Source organism: Rhinatrema bivittatum, chromosome 2 (genome assembly GCF_901001135.1).
Source record: "Rhinatrema bivittatum chromosome 2, aRhiBiv1.1, whole genome shotgun sequence".
Classification (NCBI taxonomy): domain Eukaryota; kingdom Metazoa; phylum Chordata; class Amphibia; order Gymnophiona; family Rhinatrematidae; genus Rhinatrema; species Rhinatrema bivittatum.
Window position 1 is genome coordinate 602,587,825 of NC_042616.1, and position 26,422 is coordinate 602,614,246.

Genomic DNA, 26,422 nt, shown 5'->3' on the forward strand with positions numbered 1-26,422 from the left:
CAACCCCCGCCTATAACAGAAAAGAAACAGAATGCTTATAATTTCCTTATTCCCTTATGAAGTAATTTTAAAAGGAGTTACATATGTAAATGTAACATACCATCATAGCAATTTAAACGAGACATTTACGCACTTAGGGGTAGATTTTCAAAAAACGCGAATAGGCGTACTTTTGCTGGCGCATCAGGCGCCAGCAAAAGTACGCTGGATTTTAGTAGATACGCGCGGAGCCGTGCGTATCCACTAAAATCCTGGATCGGCGCGCGCAAGGCTATGAATTCTGTATAGCCGGCGCGCGCCGAGCCGCACAGCCTACCCCCGTTCCCTCCAAGGCCGCTCCGAAATCGGAGCGGCCTTGGAGGGAATCCTCTAACGCCCTCCCCTCACCTTCCCCTCCCTTCCTCTACCTAACCCACCCGCCCGGCCCTGTCTACACCCCCCCCCTTACCTTTCTCCGGGGATTTACGCCTCCCGGAGGGAGAAGTAAATCCCCGCGCGCCAGCGGGCCTGTTGCGCGCCGGGACGCAACCTGGGGGCGGGTACGGAGGGTGCGGCCACGCCCCCGGACCGCCCCAGGCCGTAGCCACGCCCCCGTACCCGCCCCCAAAACGCTGCCGACACGCCCCCTAAACGCCGCGACGGCCGGGCACGCCCCCGACATGCCCCCGACACGCCCCCCTCGGAGAACCCCGGGACTTACGCGAGTCCCGGGGCTCTGCGCGCGCCGGTAGGCCTATGTAAAATAGGCTCACCGGCGCGCAGGGCCCTGCTCGCCTAAATCCGCCCGGTTTTGGGCGGATTTAGGCGAGCAGGGCTCTGAAAATCCGCCCCTTAAAGTGCACTTACACATGACTATCCTATAGGCAATTCAATGGCATAAATTTAAGCAATTTTCAAAAGTCCACTTACACAGGTACTGTGCATTTACACGCTTAAAACCCAATTTTAAGCATGTAAATGCTTTTTAAAATCAAGCCATTTTCCCCTATATTTTAATTCATACCATTTTACTTTTAAAGACTAGTAGTAGTAAATGAAATTTAATCCTGGGGTAAAACTTCTGAGCAACCTGGCTGATGCCCTGTTTTAAAAGACAAGTATGGACATTTGCCAACTTTCTCGTGTTTTTTACTCCTGCTAATTATCTGGTGTAAATGATATTAAAAGGGTTTATTGCCTAGTACTGACAGAGTGGAGAGATTTGGATAATCTGAGGTGTGTGTGTGTGTGTGTGTGTGTGTGGGGGGGGTGTTCAGGATGAAGAACCAGGAAGGTATCGATGACCTGGAGAAGGATAGAGTGAACTGGTGGACTAATTGGTAAATTGGTTAATTTCATTGACACACACAAGTTTTAAAACTGGCTGACTTACATGTGTAAATTGGGACTTATGCGATCAAGTCCTACTTTACTTTCATATGTTAGATATTAGGGATGTGAATTGTTTTTCTGACTGATGAAAATATCATATGATATTTTCTCATCCGTCAGGTATCGGGGGGGTCCCTGAAAGCGATAGGAAAACCCCACAAAATTTTTGTGTGGTGTTCTTATCGTTTGGGGGGGCGGGGCGGGAAGAAAGGGCACACGGAAAAACAACCCCCAAACCCTCCCCAACCCTTTAAATTGAATTATTTAGAATCCCCTACCCTCCCAACCCCTTCAAAACTTTTCTGAAGTACCTGGAGGTCCAGCGGGGGTCCTGGGAGCAATCTCCCACTCTCGGGCTGTTAGCTGCCAGTAAACAAAATGGCACCGATGGCCCTTTGCCCTTACCATGTGACAGGGACTATCGGTGCCATTGGCCGGCCCCTGTCACATGGAAGGAGCAATGGACGGCCAGCGCCATCTTAAAAAATGGTGCGGGCCATCCATTGCTCCTACCATGTGATAGGGGCCGGCCAATGGCACCGATAGCCCCTGTAACATGGTAAGGGCAAAGGGCCATCGGCGCCATTTTGATTAATGGCAGCCGACGGCCCGAGAGTGGGAAATCGCTCCCTGGACCCCCGCTAGACCACCAGGTACTTTAGAAAAGTTTTTGGGGGGTCAGGAGGGTGGGGGATTCTAAATAATTCTTCAGTTCGGGACAGCCAAACAAAAGCGCTCAGAAACACGGGAAACGAAGGTTTCCTGCGTGGTTCTACGAACACGATACCGGAAATGAGTCTGGTACCGATTCACATCTCTATAAGATATATGCATTTTTAGGGCCTGATTTTAAAAAACATTTACATACTTAAAATTGGGTTTTACATGTGTGAATGCTCTTTACCCATGTAAGTGGGCTTCTGAAATTTGCTACAATATATGCCATTGAATTGTCCATAAAAAATGAAAAACTGTAACCCCCACTATAGACTTATAACTGGGTAGACTTATAACTGAGTAGACCGCCAAAATACTTATCCACTCTATTATTACCTCCAGTCTGTTCAAACACTTTTGTATCAACCAAAAATATTTTTGAAGTGAAAATGTGGTAGTTTCATATTTTTAACCATTTACAAGATGGTTTATATGGTCTTATTTTGTCATATAATCATCAACTTTCCACCTTTAACCTTATTAACTATTTTGCATAGGCCGCCGGAGCGTGTAAAGCACCGGGACGCGCGTAAGTCCCGGGGCTTTCGAAAAGGGGCGGGAGGGGGCGTGTCCGGGGCATTCCCGAAATGACGCGGCATTTCGGGGGCGTGCCACAGCATTTCAGGGGCGGTCCCAGGGGCGTGGCGCCAGCCTGGGGGCGTGGTCGAGGCCTCCGGACCAGCCCCCAGGACTGGAGGATGGAGCAGGGCTGCCAGCCGACGCACGCAAAGTTACGCCTGCTTTCAGCTTTCAGCAGGCGTAACTTTGCCGACAAAGGTAGGAGGGGGTTTAGATAGGGCCGGGGGGGTGGGTTAGGTAGGGGAAGGGAGGGGAAGCTGGGGGGAGGGCGAAGGAAAGTTTCCTCTGAGGCCGCTCCGAAATCGGAGCGGCCTCGGAGGGAACAGGCAGCTCGCGCTGGGCTCGGCGCGCGCAGGTTGCACAAATGTGCACCCCCTTGCGCGCGCCGACCCCGGATTTTATAAGATACGTGTGGCTACGCGCGTATCTTATAAAATCCAGCGTACTTTTGTTCGCGCCTGCTGCGCGAACAAAAGTACGCACTCGCGTATCGTTTGAAGATCTACCTCTATGGTTTTTCTGCTTTTTCTTTAAATAGAAACATAGAACATAGAAACCTGACATCAAAAAAAGACCATGTCACTGGATTGGCTTTGCATATCTTAAAAGAAGTAATCAGGCTCATGTATAAGCTAAAAAGCAGCTAATGTGTTCTCACTATATGGATTATTTCTTATTTATAGGGAGAAGGGGATTGCCTGAATGCATTAAACTGTTTGACACATTTTGGGAACTGGCATACAGTTTTAGTGTCCCTCTGGCAGAAGACAAATCACTCAGTCCACTAACTGTCCTTACCTTCCCAGGGATTGAGCTTGATTCCACGTGGATGGAATCTAGACTCCCAAGCAACAAATTAACAAAACTGTCAGAGCTGGTGGCTGTCACCTTGAGCCACAAGAAAGACATGCTGAGACACATGAGATCCCTCTTACACAGCCTCACCTTCGCTATATGGGTTATCCCCATGGGCAGGATTTTCCTGCTCCTGCTAACCCACAGGTGGTAGTGGTCATGCACTTGATCTACTGTGGACTGAATTAAGCAGTGCAGGAAAATCCTGCCCACAGGAAGACCTGAATTTATGGTCTAAGTTCCTCAGAGATTTCAATGGTGTTATGTGAAGGGAGACCTTGAGAGGCCTTCACGATCTGTTATGCGCACGCAGACTTTGGCTAGATGTAGCACGAGATGCCATGAGCAACTGCTGCATGAGAATAGGAGATGTGTGCCCTTGGACCTTAGTGAACCCAGAGAGGAGCTCCGGGGAAACACTGAGGCTGGTGAGACAGATCCATGTCTGGGTTGAGGCCAAGCCCAGGCCCCTGCCGACCTGCATACCTCAGTGAGACCAACCACCCTTGGTTGGTCTCTGAGTGGTCCTCCAACTACTCCAAGCCCTTTTGGACCTGCCGCTGGGAATGGCAATGGCAGCAGGCCAGACAGGAGACAAGGGCAAACGAAGGCTCTGGAACATGAAGACTGAGACAGGAGACTTGGGGCATGCAGACTCAGATGAGAAGCTTGGGATGTGAAGACTCAGAGAAGCTTGAGCACCAAGACTCAGGATCAAGGTTTAGGAACAAGTACTGGTTTGAGGCTGCCATGCTGCGTGCCCTACACAGTCCACCGACACGGGTGGACCCCATGGGCGAAGCGGAATCCAGACAAATACGTGAAAGTAGAAGCCAGAACATGGCAATGATTCCGTAGAAGCCTGTACCAAGGCGTGCCCTACACAGCCACCCATGGCTGGTCACGGACCTCACTGGAATGGCACAGGTTCCGTCAGAGTCTTAGGCAATGGCAGAGCAGCCACCAGCACATCCGAGGGCCAAGACAATTTCCAGGGTAAGGGACCAAGATGAGGCTTGGCTTCGAGCATAGGGTAGGGGGCCAAGATGAGACTTGGTTTTAGGCATGAAACATGGGACCAAGATGAGACTTGGCTTCAAGTGAAGATGACCCTCTGGAGACTAGTGCTGTGAATGAGAAGGCAGGCCCATGCCATGAGGTGATGAGACATGATGTGACATGCCAGAGAAGGTAACGATGAGGAACCAAGGGTCCAGGAAGCAGAAACAGAGAAGAGGCATCAGGAAGGAACATCAGGAAGACCACAAAACATCAGGAAGACAAGGGATAATCCAGAAGAGATGAGGAACATGAATAACAATGAGGGATCCCATGAAGAACAGGAAATACCAGCAGGAACTAAGACGAGAAGTCCTGGAAAGGAACTAACTCCTTGCGAAGGCAACTAAGGACTGGAAGCTGGGCCTAATATAGGGCTGAAGATCAGGAGCCGCCCTGGGAGGAGTCCAGGTGGGGCCAGGATGCTGGCCCTTTAAATCAGTGAAGGAAGCACGGCCCGCACCCTAGGAGACAGGAAGCAGGAAGTTATGCAGAACCATGGCCAGCAGCCATGCTGCAGGAGCAGTGCAGGGAGAAGCTGGGCCTCTGCAAAGGCCCCGATGTCAGCAGTGGCTCCTGCCGCTTCTGGAGGTACCGAGGGTGGCTCCAGCTGCCAGGAAAGCCCGGGGACTGCGGCCTCCAGGCCTCCAGGCGAAGTGATGATGATGTCGGCGGTGGCTCTGGCCGCATTGAAGTCCCGAAATCGGTGGCTCACTGCCACGGTGAAGAGAGGAAACAGCTGACTGTAGCTCCTGCTGTGAAGAACGTCGGCGGCTCCGTCCCACATTGGTAAGTGCAGAGTCATAACAAATGGTGTCTCAGCCTGGCTTCCTAGCCCAGTCAACAGCAATGACCTTCAGTTATACTCTGATATATCAGGAGGCATTGGATTTGGTGTCTATTTTAGGGGAGACTGGTACATGGTGTGCTGGCCGGATAACAGGACCACACATGGCTTAACCAAGAACATTTTGTTAATGCTCAGGGCGACCACTTTGTTAAATGGACAGGTCAACCAATCCACAATATCTACTAACTATGACCAAATTCCTATTTTATACCACTTATAAGACGCTACTGTGTAATAGGCATCATTGTGTGGTGTTATACAGCCATTATCACTCTGCCTTATATATAATCATAGGTCAGTCCATTGTATTGGAATTCTATTTTTTTTAATTTTTTATGTGCTTCTCTCACCTGTGAAATTAAAATCTCTTCTGCAATCATATAAATTCTTAATGATTCAAGACACTTACCTTGTATACTGATTCCACTGCTTTTTGTTTCCACTGCTGTAAACCAACCAAGATTGTTCTGCCCAAGCTTTGCAGCAATGTGAAGGTATCCACACTGCTATCTTCATGCCCGACACTGTACGGTGTTTCGGACTTTGTAATGTCCTTCATCAAGGGCTTGTATCTGCGTTTTTCAGTGGCATGGCGTTTCTCGGCGTTGTTCCTTACTCTTCCATCAGCATAAATTTTTTCATGGCTAAAGAATGCATCTTCTTCACATAGCTTCTTCCCGCGGTCTGAATTCAGATCCACAACTATTTATTTTTGTTAGTGGTTTTCACATAAGGGTTTCTGGAATACACGGTGGTGTATATTGGGTGTGTTTTTTGTGATTGGGAAAAGTACTGTGCCATGTTCAATCGGCAAGTAGCCACATCCATACAACACCAGGGTGGTTATCATTTCAGACAAGAATGGGTGGATGGAAATTGTGCAGAGTTATATGCTTCAGACAGAGTACACTTGTCGAACTTGGGAAATGATCTGTTCCTCCAAGCTATTCGGAGATTATTCATGGATCTGATGCATGAGCCATAGCCGTTCATTTGAGGGGAGCCCGTCACACATGGGGAAAGGGTACATCTATGCCCACGTATGCCGGGCCCCTGTGGAGACAGCGACCGAGTTCAGGATAGCATTTGTAAATACAGAAAACATTAAAAGGAAGCTGGGAAGTGCTGGTATGTACAAGAGAGGCCTAGGGGGTCACCAAGAGTTTGCCGCGGATTATCAGTGTTTGGCCCCAGGTTTGGGGCCTTGACTTAGCAAGGGCTGGATACGTGGCGAGGCGCTCCAGTGGGACTTGCTTTGTGGCTGCTGGGACGTGATCTCATCCTGTGTTTGGCGGTCACATCGCCTGTCTGGGGGCTTATGGGGAGTGAGACCCCACAGTTCCACTTGGGCAGAAAATCTGCATTATCGACACCTGCCCATTAGCAATGTGTAGACATACTGACCAGACTTGGCACCTAGATTAGATTCCCTTGTTAGCGACACTAATAAACAGCTGTGGCCGTTGCATTCAAATTATGTGTTACGTTTATTTTCTTTGTGTGGAATCAGTGGAATCCAGGTAGGCTGTGTGAGGGTGGGATAGAACCATGGGTATCCAGGCTGCCTGGTTAATGTAAAGAGCAATGAGGGGAGGAGACATTGAAACAAGGTTGAAAGTGCATTGAGCAGTCAAAAGCCAGGCACTGTAATTTTAATAAAGTTCTTAAATTTTACCAAATCAAGCCCATAAAGATTTTTAGCTCCTTTTTCAAATATATACAAAGGGGGTAATTTTCAAAGGCACTTTCGTGACTCTTTGAAAAAGCCCTAGTGGTATGCAATCGTATGTGTGGAACACAATTGTGCATTCACTTTTTCATGCTCACAGTTGAATTTTCAAAGGAGTTACATATGTAAATACAATATACTCTTGTAGCAATTTTCAAAAGCCTTTTATCCATGTTAAGTGCACTGCACTAAACATGGGTAAAATCTACTGACAATTGAATGGCATATATTGTAACAATTTTAAAAAGCCCACTTACATGGGTTTAGCAAGTTTTAAGCTTATAAATGCTTTTGAAAATCAGGCCTAATCCGAAAGTTTTCAAAACGGGCTCATGCACATAAGTCCACTTTGAAAATTCAGGCTAAAAGTCTGTGAGTATTGTTTGCCTGCAGATTTTCTGCCTGCAGTGAAAATAATCCTCTCAGTGTTGTAATATCCTCATTATGCTTTCCTTTTACAAACATTCCTAGTGCTGTACTCTCTCTGGGTATGATAAATGTTCTACTTGCCTTATAATCTTTGTCCTACATTCTACGTCTGTTCTAACTTAAATTAAAAAATAAGAAATGCATGCAAAGGCATCATGAGACATTTTATCACCATGGTTTGTTTCACTGGAAATTGGTTGAAATCTAATAAAAAGTTCTGTAAATAGCTTACTTCTAAGTTTCTATTGTAAAAAAAAAACTAAACCCAAAGAAATCAAAGAAATGTTTTCATTAAAAAATTTTTTATAACTATGCCAATATTGGTTCCTTAAAATGACCTTTTGATGTTTTTATTTTCATTGGCTTAATTTTTGTTCTATGCAGGCACACCTACTTTCTTAAATTTTTATATTCATGACATTTGGTGCCTATGCTTAACATACACAGGGCTGTTTCACGTGGACCAAAAATAGAATGCTATGCTCAAAGGTCCTAGAGGGCATGCTAAACCAGACAAAAAGGACTTTAGGTCATGGATATGCAACTCCAGGCCTGGAGTGCCACAACCAGGTCTGATTTTCAGAATATCCACCATGAATATGCATGAGGAGTATTTGCACATATTGCCTGCTTGCAGACAAATATATCTTATGCGTTTCCTGAAAACTAAACTGATTTGTGGCACTCCAGGACTGGAGTCGCCTATCCCTGCTTTAGATGTGCCTCTTTAAGATTAGTATGTCTGTCCATGTAAATGAAGGAATGTCGTAACCAAATGAGATTTCAGTAGGTGCATGCAGAACTGTTTGGTATGTTTTCTTCCACATACCAATTAGCACATGCCCGCTATGTTTTCATTTCCTTTTGATTTTCCATCTTTAACTAATAAGCCAACCAAAGTAACAGGCCGAAACAGAAAGGGTGCATTGAGCTGAACACACTTTTCTGCCTGCACTTCAATGCGCATTTTCTGTGCGCAAAACTTACTGCTTATGCAACAAGGAGCTTTGCACACAGAAAATGCATGCTTCTGAGCGGGAGTGCCGCTTAAGCACCCACGCATTGGAAACTCCTTGGAAATGAGGGCATTAAGTAGTACTCTCCGATGCAGAGTGACGGCTTTTGACCAGCGCACCTTTTTTAGCACTAGCGACTTTTCTCCAGATCAGAGCTGGAGTTAAGTTTCCAGCGTACTGTGTTGGCATTTAAAACCCCTATAAAAGGGGAAATTTTTTAAAAATATCTACGGATAAGTAGATAGCGGTTCACCGCTATTTAGCAGGATAAATACTTAAAAGCCAGATAAGTCGATACTTATCTGGGTAAGTGGTGATGGCTGCTATCAATTTTGACCTGTCCGGGATGCCTCCCCCTTCCCAGTTAAAATATGCATTGGACCTGTTCCTAATGCATATTTTACCCTAAACACATGTATTTTAAACCAGCGCACATTTTCTTAGCGCCTCGATTATTGTCTTGGCCTGTAAACATTTTATACAGTATTTAACATCTGCCTTGGATTTTATAGCATGCACACTAATGAAAGGGTTTTGTTGTCAGCATGCATTGTAGCTGAAAGATGAAGAGGATCTAATATGCCACAAAGTAGAAAGAAAATTGCAAATCACACAAAATTATGGGAGTCAAATTGCAGAATACATACAACGTATTCAACCAAGATCCAGCATTCAAAGCACAATTGAAATTACTTGTAGAGCAACACCAATGGCAATTAAATGACTGAAAAAAGTTAGTGAAGGACCTTCATAACACCCGCACCCAGGAAGATACTTTCACCTTTCAGTCAGGTTATATTTAATCATCAGGTCAATCTTCCCTTTTTTTTTTTTTTAAATATATGTTTAGATATTTTTTTGTTATGCAAATAAAAAAGCGTCACTTTTCTTAATATGCATTACTTGTGTCCAACTTCAATAGAAGGCTTGGTTCCAGCTTTAGTAGAGAACCCGACATAATGCAGAGCTGCCGTACCTCGAAACATAACTGAAAGGTAAAAAACATCAATCAGATAAATTAATTCCTAAAACTGTGTGAGGAGGAATCTCATCTGTACCTGTTGAGAGTAGCTGCTATGAGATATTTTTGTAAGAAAATAAAAGTAATGTGCTGATTTTTTTGAAAATGTGCTTTTTGTTTCTAGGAAGCATTCTCCCAATATGCAAAGCAGTTTGCTGTTTCCAAATTGAGATTTTGAGTACCTTTCGTTGAATGTCCCTGAAGATGTTTTTTTCTGAAACATGACCTACGTTGGAGGATAACACCATTTTGGTATTGTTTGATTGAAGGGAAGTGATTTATTGCCTTTAAAAATGTTTTGCTTGTTTGTATGAGGACATAAATGTTTTCCACCAAAATGTATGTAAGCAACATTCATATAAGTGTTTTGTGGTGCCCTGTGATTACAAAGACTGATTGTCTCACAAATACCCATGTTGAGTGAGGTGGTAGGTAGATGAATGAAGGCATCTTTTTCACTTATATAATACGTTTTGATTGTTTCGTATGATCAGCATTTGTCAGATGACTATTTAAGAGGTAAAGCCAAATGCATTTTTGGGGGGATTTATGACCCTACCAGTTGGACCTACCAGTTGGACCATTCTCTATAGTTGCCAACTGGCAACTATAGAGAAGGTCCAACTGTGAAAATAGAGAAGAAATTCTCTTCTAGAGAAGAGTAGTCCAAAATGGAGCCATCATTACCATGGCCAAAAGCAGGCCCCTTTCACGCATGGTAATGGTTCCAAATGGGTTAATTTTGTTCATATCTTGAGAGATTGAACTAATTCATAAACCAGAGTATGCTGAGTATGATCTCAAGCTCTCAAATTTACTTCAAATGCCCTTCTTAATATTTGCATTGTGGCAAGGAGAACTTCCTTCTGGAGTTTATAAGATATAATATATACAGGCAACATGGTTAGATGCATCTGAAAGGTGTTTTTTTAATCAGGCCAGTGGTGCCCAGTATATATTCTTTATCTTCCTGCCATATATTTTTGGTCTTTGATTGCATGATTTGGTACGTAAGGATTTTCTTTCTCTCTCGCTCTCTTTCCATACAGTCCATAGAGTATTCGCTTGGTACTGACGATTCTATCAGTAATGCTGTTCATGTGCAATTCTTCTTTATCACAATATCCAGTTTTATAGCATCAAACATTTTGTCAGTTGGAATAGGAATGTCCCAAGTGATCACAACTTCATCATTCTCTACAGTTAAGAACATAAGAACATGCCATACTGGGTCAGACCAAGTGTCCATCAAACCCAGCATCCTGTTACCAACAGTGGTCAATCCAGGCCATAAGAACCTGGCAAGTACCCAAAAACTAAGTCTATTCCATGTTACTGTTGCTAGTAATAACAGTGGCTATTTTCTAAGTCAACTTAATTAATAGCAGGTAATAGACCTCTCCTCCAAGAACTTATCCAAACCTTTTTTAAACCCAGCTACACTAACTGCACTAACCACATCCTCTGGCAACAAATTCCAGAGTTTAATTGTGCGTTGAGTGAAAAGTTCTCTCAGGCTTGTGAGTTCAGTGCTTTTTTTTGGTACAGTACACATTTTCTAGTGGATGAGCCAGGCCACATTATTTTGCCTTTCTGTATACAGGCCTTCTGACATCCAGTGATGAGGTATGTGACCATTTCTAGTTCTGCTTTTCAGATTCAGCATTTATGGGTTTTACCAATTTTTTCCTGTGCTGGCTGTTAACCATTTTGTCCATAATCCATTATCCTGTGCTGTGATTAGCAGTTTCTCATCTTTAGGTTTAAGATCACTTTTCCTTAGCCATTCCTGAGTCAGGTTCTAGACCATGTGGGGGTTTCTGAAGCAATTCTCTGCATTTCCCACTTGGTTCTCCCTGTCTGCTGGTCAGATTCTTTCAAGAGCTTTTTCTATTGTTCTGCAAATTCTGTTGCCCCTTACCCATCATGTTCATTGCTTCTTTCCTATCATGTGCTGGTAAATTCTCACTCATTCCTTCCACTCATTCATACTTAGCACTTTTTGAGCAGTAGGATCTATTGATGCTGTTAGGTAAGCTTGAAGGCCTTTAATAGCAGTTCTGTATGTTTAATCTCTTTCTTTAAGGCCCATCTTCCTTTAACTCTGGGGATTTACAATTTCAGCATACTCTTATTCTTATAGATTATTTGATGTGTGGAGTCTCTGGCTTCTCCTTTTTTTTTTTTTTCCTGGTTCTGGATTTTAGGTTGGTATCTATTCCTTCTCTTCAAATTCTCCCAACTAGCCCAAGGATCTCTGTCAGATGGGCCCAAAAAATATTGCAGACAGGGAAAAATCCTTCTTCGCCCTACTTCTCTCTTTCTCTCTCTCTCAGGCAGGAAGGGTAGTCAAAAACCTTCCCCAAAACAATCACAGACAAAATGCATTGAGACCTCCTTCTCTTAACGCATTAGTGCAGGTTAAAAAATGGATCTCTTTGCTTCGTAAAGTACTCAGCAAAGATGTTGAACCAATACCGAGCAAGAATAAAGGAACCTGAGAGTCACCTGCTAAATTGCAGGCATGAATCAACCAGATGTAAAGGCCTCCAATTCGGTTGTTGTGACAGGATGGTACATTCCTCATCTCTGCAGTGCTTGGGCCTAACCACTTGATTAAACTCTCAAAATCCTAAAAGGAATCTAACATAATGGATTGTAAATTGATTTTATTTGATACTAAATTGCAAGGTTGGATTTAATGATGCAATGGTTGGATTTAATGATACAATGTAGTCGCTTCATAGATCTGTAAATGGTTTGCAGGACAATGTGATAAGTTAAAGGTATGGAATCTTGAACGTTTCAAAATTCTGGAACATTGACCATCTTCCCTTGTTCAGTACCTAAGTTCAATAAAATACTCTCTTTCCTTTTGTAATTTATAAAAAATAAAATCAGTGTATTAAATACCATACAAAACATTAATTAATACTAGTCTACCCATGCAGAATATGCTAATCAACCATAATTAATGTTTTGTATGGTATTTAATACACTGATTTTATTTTTTATAAATTACAGAAGGAAAGAGAGTATTTTATTGAACTGAGGTACTGAACAAGGGAAGATGGTCAATGTTCCAGAATTTTGAAACGTTCAAGATTCCATACCTTTAACTTATCACATTGTCCTGCAAACTATTTACAGATCTATGAAGCGACTACATTGTGCATTACCATTCAATTATTGTGAGGTATTTATTTTTGAAGGAACTGGGCTTATGTATGGATTAATGTTTATAAATAATGGAATAGATTAGATAGGATAAAGATTTACAAACATTACTTAGAAAATCTCATTTCTTTTTTTATTGGTGAAGCTGGATTAAAAAAATTTTTTGGCTGTGCATTTTTTGGATCTTTAGCCCTTATTTTATTCATTTTCCTCCCTCAGTAGCTGAGTTTTCCCAAGTGAAACAGGCCTCTGGCTGCCTAAGGCATTAAGTGGCAGTCTCCTTCTATACTGAACCTCTCAGTGCCTCTCTGGAGGCAGTGTGGTGGAGGGGCAGAATAAGGGTCATCTTGCAGTGGTAACCACCCTCTCCCTACACCCCATCCAGAACCCATACACATATATGCATCACCTCCATAATGCACCCCAGCTCGACTACCCCTATACTAGGGATGTGAATTGTTTTAGGACGATTAAAATTATCGTCCGATAATTTTAATATCGTCTTAAACCGTTATGGAACACAATACAATAGAGATTCTAACGATTTATCGTTATAAATCGTTAGAATCGTGAGCCGGCACACTAAAACCCCCTAAAACCCACCCCGACCCTTTAAATTAAATCCCCCACCCTCCCGAACCCCCCCCAAATGACTTAAATAACCTGCGGGTCCAGCGGCGGTCCGGAACGGCAGCGGTCCAGAATGGGCTCCTGCTACTGAATCTTGTTGTCTTCGGCCGGCGCCATTTTCCAAAATGGCGCCGAAAAATGGCGGCGGCCATAGACGAACACAATTGGACGGCAGGAGGTCCTTCCGGACCCCCTGCTGGACTTTTGGCAAGTCTTGTGGGGGTCAGGAGGCCCCCCCCCAAGCTGGCCAAAAGTTCCTGGAGGTCCAGCGGGGGTCAGGGAGCGATTTCCCGCCGCGAATCGTTTTCGTACGGAAAATGGCGCCGGCAGGAGATCGACTGCAGGAGGTCGTTCAGCGAGGGTTCCGGCGCCTCTCTGAACGACCTCCTGCAGTCGATCTCCTGCCGGCGCCATTTTCCGTACGAAAACGATTCGCGGCGGGAAATCGCTCCCTGACCCCCGCTGGACCTCCAGGAACTTTTGGCCAGCTTGTGGGGGGCCTCCTGACCCCCACAAGACTTGCCAAAAGTCCAGCGTGGGTCCGGAAGGACCTCCTGCCGTCCAATCGTGTTCGTCTATGGCCGCTGCCATTTTTCAGCGCCATTTTGGAAAATGGCGCCGGCCGAAGACAACAAGATTCAGTAGCAGGAGCCCGTTCCGGACCGCTGCCGTTCCGGACCGCCGCTGGACCCGCAGGTTATTTAAGTCATTTGGGGGGGGGGTTCGGGAGGGTGGGGGATTTAATTTAAAGGGTCGGGGGTGGGTTTTAGGGGGTTTTAATGTGCCGGTTTTGCGATTTTACGTTTTTTCGATTTTTCACGATTTTTCACGATATTTTACCCCCCCAAACGGCAACAATACGATTCCCTCCCCCTCCCAGCCGAAATCGATCGTTAAGACGATCGAGGACACGATTCACATCTCTACCCTATACTGGTCAAGTCAGCCTTGACCATCCATCACAATGCTGCAGCTAGAGATTGACAATACAACTGCATTTTACTCTGAACTACCTGCATTTATAGGTACATTTGACTGCTTCCTAGTTTCTATTTCCATAAGATTTATATTTTGACTGATTGCTTTTTAAGGATGGTGATTATTGATTTTAGTTTGCAAAGCAAAGTTAAGCATTTCAGTTCTGATTTTGGAAGTGCTAAAATACATATATGGAATTTGCCAACTTGTTGCCCAAAATACTTTAAACTGGGCCTTATGCATCCCTTTAGCACTGCCAGCAGGCAAGGACATGGAAATAAATAGCACAGTGTTCTTTCCTTAGGACACATTGCACCTTAAAATGAACAAACCATAAAGCACAGTACAATGCCACATTAAATATAACTGCGTTTCAAAACTCTGAAAACAAACTTTCTTTGACATTTTTAAACCATTAACTCTTTCATTGCTGAAGTTTCTGGCAAATCTATGTATACAAATACTTTGCAATTGCATACAGTAGTAAGAGAGTTAAAATGCCTCACTCAATTCTAAACTGTCCCTTCCTTCTCCTTTGCAGAATAGGACTGAATACGCACCCAGAAAGAACATAAAAAGAAATGTTTTCATTTTTTAGATTAATGAAGTGGCCTGCTGTGCCTCACTGTGGGAAGGAAAAGTGACAAGAAACAACTGGGCCCTGTAGGGGAAGCATCCACAAATAATTATTTTTGTACAACAAAGATTTGCATACAAGCTTACAACTTTCTTATATAGGGACACCTCTTGGTTCCTATCCATGGTGTCCCTAGCTTATGCCCTAGGAGCCTGATTTTAAAAAGCTTAAAATTGGGAGAAGAGAGAGAGAGAGGGAGAGAGAGGGAGAGAGAGAGAAATATCACGTGACAACATCACTGCCTAGGGTGGCTGGACACCCTTCTACCGGCAATGACACACATGTCCATGCGGTCAGACTATTTTATAACATGTGTGCATATGTTATAAAATGGATACGGGACAACGTATATAAGAACATAAGAACATATGAAATTGCCATACTGGGTCAGACCAAGGGTCCATCAAGCCCAGTAACCTGTCTCCAACAGTGGCCAATCCAGGCTACAAGTACCTGGCAAGTTCCCAAACACTAAGTAGATCCCATGCTACTGATTCCAGTAATAGCAGTGGGTATTCTCTAAGTGATTGATAGCAGTTAATGGATTTCTCCTCCAAGACCTTATCCAAACCTTTTTTTATTTTATTTTTTATTTTTAATAATTTTCAAGTTAACACAAGAGAATATCTTGTACAGAAATATCAGTGCACCAACAGGTAATACAATTAAGGCAATACAGTACAATATACTGCAACGAGGTACACATGCACCAAAAATAAAGGAAAAAGGGAGCACTCAGTAATAAGGGTGAATATCAGTCAGGAAACAAATATTTGCAGAAAAACACAGGAATGCTGAGTGAGATTCATGACACACACACCCTTAAACTGAACCAGCTAAAGGTGCCTTTAGCTGTGCGTCCAAAAATGCTCTGAGTTGCAAAGGCTCAAAAAAGACATAATTCACATTTTGGTACCTTACACAACACTTGCATGGATATCGGAGAGTAAGTTATGCCCCTCTTTGGAGTACATCCGGACGCATGGAAGAACATTTTTTCTCTGAGTTTGGGTAATTTTAGTAAGGTCTGGATACATCCAGACTTTATGTCCATAGAATAAAGACTGTCTGTTACAAAAAAAGAGCCTGAAGATATTATTCCGTTCCATAAGAAAAGCGAAGAAGACCAGAAGTGCTCTTCTTCTTATAATCTCAGTTTCTTGAGACATTTTGAGGATCTCTGAAACATCCAGTGAAGGTAATTGCCTTGATGCATCCTCGCCACTCTTAGCAGCTTGGGATAAATAGTAGGGGTGTGCATTCGGATTGACCGCATTAGTAAAACGCAACTCATATTTTTTTTTAACTTAAAAAATTGATTCGACATAAACGATCGGATTTCCCACATATCGAACATAGATATGTTCGATATGTGGGAAATCGCGATTGTTGAGCCAAAATAAAAATATAAACCCCCTCACCCTCCTTAATCCCCCCCCCCTCCGACTTACCACAACTCCCTGGTGATGGAGCGAGGAGTGAGGACGCCATTTCTGCAATCCTTGGCGAGAAGCATGTGACGTCGGCGGCACGTCGAGTGACGCGGCGTCACGTGATTCCCGGCGAGTTCGCGCCGGACGGCTCGTTCGGCCCAAAAAGAACTTTTGGCCAGCTTGGGGGGGTCAGGAGGCCGTCCGGCGCGAACTCGCCGGGAATCACGTGACGCCGCGTCACTCGACATGCCGCCGACGTCACATGCTTCTCGCCAAGGATTGCAGAAATGACGTCCTCACTCCTCGCTCGATCACCAGGGAGTTGTGGTAAGTCTGGGGGGGGGATTAAGGAGGGTGAGGGGGTTTAAATTTTTTTTTTGCACATATGTACATATACCCAACTCATTGGATTTTTTTTATGTCCATATTGGCCGCAAGTGGGACCCCCTTTCGGACATAAGAAATATGAACATAAAATTTTGCTCTGCACATCCCTGATAAATAGCAAGCTTTCATAATCACTGGCATTGCTTTTTCTGGTATCTTTAACACCTGGGAAACATATGTTTTGAAGAGATCCAATGGGGAAATCAAATGTATTACTATTTTCCAATTTTTTATTATTAATTAGCTCAGATTGAACCAGGTTTTATTGATTTTTTCAGTAGCAGATAAACGCAGCTCCATAGCATCTATTTTAAGATTAAAAGAAGAAATCAAATTTGCATTTGCTAATACCTGATTCTTGGTGTCGAGAGTAACTTGAGATAATGAAACAATAGAGGACCATAGATTTTAAGACAGTCCATATTCTTGGATTTGTTTTAAATGAGCTACTTGCTAACTTCATGGAGTGCCACCAAGTCCTTTTATTATCCGAAAGAGTAAATAACCAATTCATATTTACCTGTTCTAGACTTCTCATGATTTTAAAGGCCTCTATCATATCCCCCCTCAGCTGTCTTTTCTCCAAGCTGAACAGCCCTAACCTATTCAGCCTTTACTCATAGAGGAGCTGTTCCATCCCTTTTATCATTTTGGTTGCCCTTCTCTGTACCTGCTCCATGCAACTATATCTTTTTTGAGATGCAGCGACAAGAATTGTACACAGTTCTCAAGGTATGGTCTCACCATGAAGCGATTCAGAGGCATTATGGCATTTTCTGTTTTATTAACCATTCCCTTCCTAATAATTCCTAACATGCTGTTTGCTTTTTTGACTGCTGCAGCACACTGATCTGATGATTTCAATGTATTATCCACTATGATGCCTAGATCTTTTTCCTGGGTGGTAACTCCTAATATGGAACCTAACATCGTGTAACTACAACTTGGGTTGTTTTTCCTACATGCCGGTTTAGTATATTACATTTACATGAGTAACTCCTATGAAAATTCACCTGTTTATGTGCATAAATGGCTTTAGAAAACTGCTATGATAGTATAATGCATTTACATGTGGAATTCCTTTGAAAATTTACCTACAAGTAGGTAATTTTACAACGAATGCACGGGCTCTCATATATACGTGTATATGGCAGCAAGGCCACCTATGCTGAAATCTGATATCCTTATCCCGATTGCAAGTATGTGCACATGTTATAAAATAGGTTCAGCACTCGTATGTGCTCTCCTAGTTTTAAGCATTTACACACACAGCAAGGATTTATCGGTATTTATACACACAAGTGAGGACATTTTATAACTTGTGCACCAGTCTAACCAGTTCATCCATCAGTTTGCCCAGTGAATCCCTAGGTCATCAAGATCCCATTGGTTCTTTAGCTTACATTCGCCCCAGTTTACCCAGACCCATCAAGCAGTTCATATGTGTCCATAAATACTTTTATTGAGACATACACCTGATCAATAGCAAAAGCAAATTTGCACCAAAATGAGCCGCATGTGCACCACATTTGCTTCACTACATATGCGTATGCGTATGTGATAGATTTATAACATCGGCTGGGTGTGAATGAGCGATACATGCCCGTGCATCTCCCAGTTTTGGAATGTGTATTGCTTTTAAAATTCACCTTTAAGTTAGGAGTTATATTGGAGAAAGGAGTTGGCAATCCATCCCTTGCAGGCACCTCATGTCAGGATGCCTTGGATTGGTCAGCCAGTTGGATTAAAAGCAGGCAGACCGGGAGCACCAGTGTGCAGCATTTTTTGTTAGGTTTGGAGAGTAAAGGCAGTTGGTGAAGTGATTCTCCATCCTAGACTCCACAGCTTGGTACTTGGGGAAAGAAACATATTCCTAACACAACACCCCATAATCTCACAGGAGGTGTCTCTTGTCCTTGTAGAAAGTCTGAGAAAAATTGTTTTGGCAGTCTTGGTTTTAGTCTAGATCCTGATCCTGGTCCTGGTTCTGGGAGGATTTCCCCCCTGCCTGGAGGAGGTCAGGAAATAGATCTGTGCTTCCTTGCCTGAACTACAAGAGGGGATAGTGGTGTCATTGGTAACAAAGAAGAGAAGAGTATATTTTGAAAAGGAGAGACTTTTTCTTACTACTGTTCTGGGAGGAATTTTTGCCATTAGTTCCTGCCCATAAGAAGGTCATTTTGTATTTTGATGTTTTGGGGACTCTCTAACCCAGAGGTCCTCAGTAACATCAGAAGAGACATTTGCATCTGACAGAGATGTGGTATTTCACCAATTCATGCGGAAAAGATCTGAAAAATTTCATGGGACTCCAATATGGATATACCCTGATCTCTCTAGATTAACACAACTAAGAAGGAGGAAGCTTTTTAGCTTTAAAATCTGAAATTGAGAAAGTGGGTGGGAAAATGACACCTAGATTCCCATGCAGATGCGAGATACTACATTTAAGCCAAAAAAACATTTTTTATGACGTTTCACAAGTAAGAATGTTTTTGGATTCGATTACCCAGGAGTCCTTAGTCTTGGAAACAGAAGCTAAGTAAAATAGAATTTGGTGCTAATCTTATTTTCAATTGTTCTTTGGGTTCCCAATTTGTTTACCTTGAAACCACTATAGATTATCCTATACTTCTTGAGATGTATTAAGTAATTTCTCTTTGTTTTCCTATTTACAGATACATTATTATACAGATTTGTAAGAATTGTGTTTCCAATTTAGGAATTAATAATATCTGTTATTGTATTTCGAATTATATCGTAAAAAAGAATAAATAAAATATATATATAAAAAAAGAAGAGACATGAGATCCCAGTCTACACTAGGAGCCTACTTTCCAGCATCTGGAGGGCTGGGTTATTTTCCTAGCACTTGTCACCAAAAACATTGATTCAACAATGCAGGACCGAGGCCATCAGAACTTTTTTGGATTTGTTTTTAGAACATTGACTGAACATTGTTTGCTGATTGGATTTGAAGTATTTTTGGTCACAGCTAATTTATTTTGGAACACCCCACCAAAGAGTATTCAGCGTCTTCATTAAAAGTCAGTGGTGTCCTAAGCAAAGATATCCTAAGTGTGAGTAATGTGGCGATAGAAAATCCAAAGACATTGAGAGACTGTGGGTTGGTACCCACCCCTGTGAGGCTAGGGTCTTGGAAGTTAAATTCCCCTCTGTGCCGGAAGGAACCCTAGCATCCCAGGGCCTTCAATGGACTGAATAGTATGAAAAAGGAGAAAGGCAGAGAGGTGGTGACAAAAGTGGTCCCGGGAACAACAGCATGCCCCAGCATTCTGGGTGGTCCCTGAAGGGGGATTACACTTAAACGGTCAATATTGTTTTCCAGGTTTCATAAAAATCTATTTCTACAATTTAAAGCATTATTTTCAAAAAATCTGTAAGCTAGCTAACAAATGTATTCACTACAGGGGTCAAGGAACTGACTTTGGGAGTGTGAATATAAGGAAAAAGAATGGCAGCTGTTGTGAAAGTACAAATTCATTAGCTATTCATGGAGAAAAAATATTTGTCAAGTATTGCAAAAATTTATTTGGTGTACAAAGGAGAAAGCACAATAAATATTCCATTAAATCCCCTTTTATGACTGAAATAATTAATAAATCTTTTATGAGGGTTTCCTTACAGATCAACTAAAACAAACCATCATTAAACCAATACTTAAAAAAAGGAACCTTGATCCTTCAATAGTGAATAAATATCAACCAATCTCTAATCTCTCATGTATTGCTAAACTTATAGAGAAAGTTGTTCTTAAACAACTTATGGATCATCTTGATAATAATGATATTCTATATCCAACACAATTTGGATTTCGTAAGCACTGCAGTACCAAGACACTTTTGCTCTCGCTTACAGACACAATTTTAAAAGGGTTCGATAATGGCCAACGCTATCTTCTAGTTCTTCTTGATTTGACAGCAGCATTTGATACCGTGAATCATAATATCCTTCTAAAAAGACTTTCTGAGATAGGGCTGCAAGATAAAACTCTGTCATGGTTTTCCTCTTACTTTAAAAACCGTACTTATCGGGTCTATATTATTAACACTTTTTCTGAAACCTATCTGTTAGAAACAGGAGTCCCACAGGGATCATTTCTTTCTGCCACACTTTTCAATATTTACTTGTTACCCATCTGTCAACTGCTATCCAGATTACAGCTTAATTATTATATTTATGCTGATGACATTCAGCTAATAATTCCAATAACTGATACAGTGGAAAAAACATTTAAAATCACCATTATGTACCTAAATGTTATAAAGCAATTATTAAATCAATTGAAGCTTGGTGCAAAAACTGAAATAATTTTATTGGAACGTAAGCAGCTGCCTACTGACCAAGTTAAAAGTATGACCTTGGAAAAATCCACAATTGCACTAGAAACTAAAGTGTGTGATCTAGGCTTCTGGCTGGATCCTGAGCTTAGCATCCAACAACACATTTCAGTAAAAATTCAGGAAGGAAACTACAAACTATTGGTACTCAGATGGTTAAAACCATTACTTAATCAAGCAGAATTCAGATTAGTGCTTCTGCTTCAAGCTTTAGTGTTCACTAACAATGATTATTGCAACTCCCTATATCTTGGCTTGCCTCGCCTCAAACAATGCTGACCTCTTCAAATACTGCAAATTTCAGCAGCACAAATTCTTACAGGAGCAAACAAAAAAGACCATATAACTCCCATGCTTTCTGCTCTTCATTGGCTTCCGGTAGATGCAAGAATTAAATATAAAACACTTTGTCTAATTCATAAAGCTATTTATGCCGACACCCAACCGGACATCTGTGCCATTACCAAAACTTGGCTGAAAAACACAGTTACTGCCCTAATTAACCAATTACCAATACAACTATATGATTTCTTCTCTATCCCCAGACCTAAAAAAAGAGGGGGAGGAATAATGTTAATTGGTAAAAAAGAACTGAGACTATCCCAGCAAGCCTTTAAATCGATGACCAAACTAGAAATCGGACTATTCAAATCCACCCAGCTTCAAATCTGCCTTATATACGCCCCCCCCCCGGGGCTCCTAGAAGCCGACCCCTCTCCTCTCATCGAAATTATAGCCAAACACATCAACACTAACTCCCCCGCTGTCATTTTAGGAGACTTCAACATTCATGTTGACTCCCCCTCTCCCTCATCCAATTGCAAATCTCTTCTCTCCTCCCTCCAGGCTATGGGCTTCAAACAAATTATAAACAATCCCACGCACAAGGCAGGCCACACGCTTGACCTGATATTCATGAATGAAACCATTTCGGCCATCTCCCCGCCTACTTGTACCCCCATCCCTTGGTCAGATCACCCGCTGATAGTTACAGAATTATCAATAAAACAAAAACAGACTCCCATTGTCACTAAATCTTCTATCCAATTCAGGAAACCTTGTTCCATGGACACACTCAGCAACACCCTTGCCAAAGACCTAACTAACCTGGACCTCTCCGATGCTGACACTGCTATTAACTCCTGGCAAACTATCACGCACTCAGTAGCAAACATAATCTGCCCCATGTCTTCAAAAGTTATCAACCCAGCCCGCACGAACAGAAAACCCTGGTTCTCAACTGAATTAAGAAAACTCAAACAAGACCTACAACACAAAGAACAGTTCTGGCAGAAGGTAGGGATATGCAGGCCAAATGTTTTCGTCGCATTCGGGATACGTATTCGTGGATGGCCGATTACGTTTCATGCGGAAGTATGGAAAATTCCATACGTTGCCGATCCATCAATATGTTTCCCGGTTCCCTAAATAAAAATTTAACCCCCCCCCCCAAGACTTACCAAAACTCCCTGGTGGTCCAGCGGGGAGTCAGGAAGCCATCCCTGCACTCGTTTGCGATTTCCTCACGGCACCGATAGCCTGTGTCACAGGGGCTGCCGGTGCCATTGGTCAGCCCCTGTCACATGGTCACCGGTGCCATCTTGTGCTCCTACCACATGACAGGTAGGTCATGTGGCAGGAGGTCCCTCCGGGACCCTCGTTGGACCCAACCGGAACATTTGGCCAGCTTGGGGGGGCCTCCTGACCCCCACAAGACTTGCCAAAAGTCCAGCGGGGGTCCGGGAGCGGAGGCGCGGAGGAGAACGTGACGCCGGAGCGGAGTGACGCCGGCGTCACGTGCTCCTCCGCTCCGGCGTCACGTGCTCCTCTGCGCCTCCGCTCCCAGACCCCGTTGGACCCAACCGGAACTTTTGGCCAGCTTGGGGAGGCCTCCTGACCCCCACAAGACTTGCCAAAAGTCCAGCGGGGGTCCGGGAGCGACCTCCTTTCACGCCGGCCTCCCGATCCCAATACTCAAAATGGCGCCGATCGCCTTTGCCCTCACTATGACAGCGATCGGCGCCATTTTGAGTATTGGCGGGACGGCGATTTTGAGTCTCAAAATGGCGGCGATCGGCGCCATTTTGAGTATTGGGATCGGGCGGCCGGTGTGAAAGGAGGTCGCTCCCGGACCCCCGCTGGACTTTTGGCAAGTCTTGTGGGAGTCAGGAGGCCTCCCCAAGCTGGCCAAAAGTCCCTGTGGGTCCAACGGGGGTCCCGGAGCAACCTGCCATCCGACGCCAGGCCAGGATTCAAAATGGCGCCGATAGCCTTTGCCCATACTATGTCACAGGGGCTACCGGTGCCATTGGTCAGCCCCTGTCACATGGTAGGAGCACAAGATGGAGCCGATGGCCATGTGACAGGGGCTGACCAATGGCACCGTAGCCCCTGTGACAAAGGCTATCGGCGCCATGATGAAACTAGCACCGAGGGTCTGAGTGAGTTCCTGGACCCCACCGCTGGACCACCAGGGAGTTTTGGTGAGTCTTGGGGGGGGGGGGGGTCAGGAGGGTGGGGGGGTTTAAATTTTTATTTAGGCCGAATTAAAAAGAAATCTGTTTAATACGTGGGGAGTCACGATGCGTTTCGCCTCCCCACGTATTTAACAGATAGCAAAAAATAAGTTGCGGATTTCAAATACATGGAAAACGGATGCACATCCCTAGCAGAAGGATCCCTCCCCTACCTCACTGGCTTCTTACAAAACCACAATGAACTATTATAGGATCTCCATTCTTCGCACTAAACGTGATTTCTACGCCAAAAAATACCCGGCTTCCTATACGACCCAAAAACTCTTTTCTCATATGTTGCAGCACTTACCACCCCTGTTCCTCCTACCTTCCCAGAAGAAGAAGCCCAAAAAAAATCTACAGAGCTGGCAATCTTCTTTGACAACAAAATCAAAAATCTACTTGCCCCTCTGGCAACATCCAACACTTCATCAAATTCCTCGCCTCCACCGAGCCAAAATCTCTCACTAACTATCCACAAACAGACGCTAGAATCTCTTGAACCCACATCATCCCTGGAAATCGAATCGATAATCAAGAATATGAAGCCTTCATCACATCCATTGGACCAAATACCGACCAAACTCTTTCTCACCATTGCTAAACCTCTGGCTGACATCATAAATTGCTCCTTCACTCAAGGATCTGTCCCTGACTCTTTAAAAATTGGTTCTCTGAAACCCTTACTAAAAAAACCCAACCTGGACCCAGCTAACCCTGTAAATTTCCACCCCATTGCAAACTTACCTTTTATAGGCAAGCTAATGGAAAAGCTGGTCAACATCCGACTCACAGACTACCTTGATTCTCACAACATTCTCTACCCTTCTCAATTCGGATTCAGGAAATGCCTAAACACAGAATCTCTCCTTTCTTTAACGGACAACATCCTGATGGGCCTTGACAAGGGACAATCCTACTTTCTAGCCCGTCTCGACATTTCTGTGGCGTTCGACACTGTAAACCATACTATCCTCATCAACCGTCTAATGGAAATAGGCATCTCTGGCTCTGCACTGCTCTGGTTCAAATCCTTTCGGAACAACAGGCACTACAAAGTTAAAATAAATGACAAAGAATCCCACCCCATACCTTCTAAACAAGGAGTACCAGAGGGTTCATCACTCTCCCCTACCCTGTTTAATATCTATCTACTTCCTTTATGCCAATTACTTAATAGCCTCAACCTCACCCACTTTATATACACGGACGACGTGCGGATCCTAATCCCCATCTCGGACCCCATCTCCACTACTCTAAACTTTTGGAACAGTTGCCTACACGCCATCAACCTGCTTCTCACGAGTCTCAACCTGGTCCTTAATACGTCCAAAACAGAACTCCTGGTCATCTCCCCTAGCAATAACAACACCTTCGCCAACAACACAATTATTCCACTAGCAAGCCAGGTTAGAGACCTTGGGGCCACCCTTGACTCTAGATTGAACTTCAAAAAGTTCATTAACACCACAACAAAAGAATGCTTCTTTAAGCTACAGGTCCTGAAGCAGCTAAGACTGCTCTTACACTTCCATGATTTCCGTTCAGTTCTTCAAGCCATACTGTTTTTGAAAGATTGACTACTGCAACGCACTACTTCTCGGTCTCCCCGCCTCATCTACTAAACCTCTACAGATGCTGCAAAACGCAGCAGTCAGGATCCTTACAAACACACGTCGTAAGGACCACATCACACCAATCCTAAAAATCCTACACTGGCTACCCATCCATTATAGAATACTCTTCAAGACTTTTACCATCATCCACAAATCTGTCTACCAGCAATCCACACTCCAACTCTCTATTCCTCTCAAACTACATGCTTCCGCAAGGCCGATTAGATCCGCATACAAAGGTTCTCTCCAGGCTCCCCCAATCAAATCCTCGGTTCACGACTCCATTCATAAACAAGCACTATCGACAGCGGGACCGCTCCATTGGAATTCACTACCCCCGGATCTATGCCAGGAACAATGCCATCTTTCCTTCAGAAAGAAACTGAAAACCTGGCTGTTCGCTCAAGCATACCGCTGAAGGAGCCTCATATCAACCAGTACTGACTCTCTCACCCCTCCCCCTACCTTCCTATCAGCTTCCCTATCACCTCATCACACCTCGCTCCAGTCCCTGCCTTCCCCTCACCCTCTCGGTTACCTCCTCTGCTCCTTTACCCACAGGAAATGTTATGCTTCTTTACCCACAGGAAATGTTATCCTAGTAACTGCTTATGATAAATTACCCACTGAATCAAGCAACTCTATGTTTAACTATATATGTACCGCTACTTAATCTACTGTTTGCTGATCAACTATATTACTCTCCAGTTGTATTCATTTGAACTTCTTCTTCCTCTCTCCTAACGCCCAAGTTTATGCTCCCTGTTTATTGTAACTTTGTCTTCTCTATAGCTGTTAATGTGGTTTTTTTTCCCCTAGTTCTATTGTAAACCGGTACGATAAGACTTGTCTTGAGCATCGATATATTAAAAGAATTTAAATAAAATAAATAAATATTGATTGGCTTAACGCAATGTCACGAATTCACATGCCGCAACATAATTTACATTCATCCAATAAAGGTTTGCTTATTATTCCTTCAGTGGCTAGTGCTAAACTCACATCTGTCAGAGAAAGAGCTGTCTGGTTAGCGTGTCCAAAATTGTGGAACATCTTGCCTG